General features: G+C 36.9%; 1 pseudogene across 1 annotated transcript in view; it reads left to right on the top strand.

The window, feature by feature from the left end:
* Positions 1-1,131: 1,131 nt before the first annotated feature.
* LOC308415233 (prothymosin alpha-like) overlaps positions 1,132-2,159 on the top strand; it is an 87,207-nt pseudogene continuing 86,179 nt past the window's right edge. The window contains exon 1 of the transcript in view: positions 1,132-1,224. The product of the transcript in view is annotated as a prothymosin alpha-like (transcript). The remainder of the gene's footprint in view (positions 1,225-2,159) is intronic.

The raw sequence follows: 2,159 nt of genomic DNA, 5'->3' as shown, positions 1-2,159 counted from the left end.
ATGGAGTAGGATGACAAATCTTTTCGATACATGCCAAGCAGTAGTATATTCAGGTTATATGATAGATTTATTTTGATTTTTAATAATTCTCTACTCTTATTTCCAGAATGGCCAGATCAATTTAACAATTAAAATTTTGTTGTTGATTACTCTGCTGATATTTGGCATATTTACTGGGATAAAAATAAAACACACATTATTTTATTTCACATTTCCAAAATTGCAAAAAACAAGATTTTTTTTCTTTTGAGATATTTTTTAGCCACTTTCCTCCCTCTTTTGCAACCTCAATGGTTCTATTTTTCTATGGGTAGCTTGTGTTTTCCTTTCTTTTTGGTCATGTTAACTCTGTTTTTGGTGTTCTTTATGTTTTCTAGATGTTAATTCTTTGTGTGAAGTACAGCTGACAAAGATTCTCTTCTTTAGGATTTACAATGCATTGCTTCTAGCTCTTGTGACATTCGAAGTTTATTAAGAAAGCACCTATTTTTAAGATTTTTATTTATTCTTTGTTTCACATCATGCACCCTAGTCCTACTCATCCTTTCATCCCCTTACATCTGTTCTTTGCCCTTGAAATCTCTTCCTTCAAACTAACACACACACACACACACACACACACACACAGAGAGAGAGAGAGAGAGAGAGAGAGAGAGAGAGAGAGAGAGAGAGAGAGAGAGAGAGAGACAGAGAGAGAGGAGACAGAGAAACAGAGGGACAGAGAGGAGACAGAGAGACAGATACAGAGAGAGGGAGGGAGGGAGGGAGAGAGGGAAGGGGGGAGGGGGAGGAGAAACAAGGGAGAATCAACACACACAAAGCATATAAAAATCTCATTGTGGAAGCTGAAGTATGTCAGTGTGTTCTACAGTATATCCATCCATCTCTCCACACATAACCACTAGGAAATGTGCTTTGCAATGAGTAGAGTCATGGTTTGGTTTAAAATATCTGTCTTCTGTTACACCATCAATATTGGATCCTCATCAGGACTCCTCCGTGTTATTCTTTTGTTGTAAAGATCATGTAGCTTTAAAAAAACAGGACTAGCTCATTCAGTTGGCAAATTCAGTGCCCTAGATATAGTCCTGGGTGGCAGATGAGCCGGTAATTTCTCCCTCTCACCTCGCCATGCATATGTCTTCTCCACACCACTACAGCAAGCTCTATTGCACCATTCCTAGGCCACCCAAGATCACCATCTCCTGCTCTCATGCCTTCAGGGTAAGCTCACTTGCACCCATCCAAACCTCCAGAACCAACTCCAATGTACTGCCCAGTCAAGGTGAAGAGCCTACACTCCCATGTGTTGAAGTCTGTGAGGTGCTGGAACAAGTCTCCTCTTCTTATATACTTGGTATTGGCTCACCAAGTATATGAGATGACTATGCCATCAGGGCCAGCTCTTCTGTGTTGCCCAGGTAAGGTGGAGGGACATTTGAATGGTATAGACAGTGAGGGGCACAAGCCTGAACTCAACTCTCTGCTGAGGATTAGAAATTAAAAATTATCATTTTAATAATACAAGGATAATCTTTATACAATACATAAAACCATCACTCCAACAATTAAAGGCAAGAAAAGAAGTTTTGTTATTATGTACAATTTGCCCAAACAAGTATATGATCTTTGTTCTTTCTAAGCATTTTTGTTTGCTTGTTTGTTGTTTGTTTACTTCTTCTGCAATCACTCACTCTCATTTGCTTCTGGCATGTTAAGGCTTAAGGATCTTACTAGTCACAAAGGATGACAACATTTGCTACATATATGATGAAACATTGTTCAATGGTATAACAACAAAGGAAACTTCTAATATTGAAGTTTTTCTATTTCTTGTATAATTCTTAACATACTATACATATTCAATATATTTTGGTGGGCTGAACAATAATCTAACAGGAAAAAATATGGTTCATTTACATTTATAAATACTGAGACACTTTTTAGGAGAGAAAAATCTCTTTTTCAAAATGTCTAAGAATGTCTATTTTCTCATTTTTCCTATCATGCTTGCCACTATTAACAGACTTTTACTGGGTCTTTGTCAATTGAAGGTATATAATCATAACTGGGTTATCTTTCAGGATTTCAAGAAAAATAAAAAGGAAATAATTGTAGAAGATGTGTCAAATTTATGTTTTAATTTGTTTCATGGCTGC

Source organism: Micromys minutus, assembly GCF_963924665.1.
Source record: "Micromys minutus genome assembly, chromosome: X".
NCBI classification, from domain to species: domain Eukaryota; kingdom Metazoa; phylum Chordata; class Mammalia; order Rodentia; family Muridae; genus Micromys; species Micromys minutus.
This window is presented reverse-complemented; position numbering and strand designations above follow the sequence as displayed.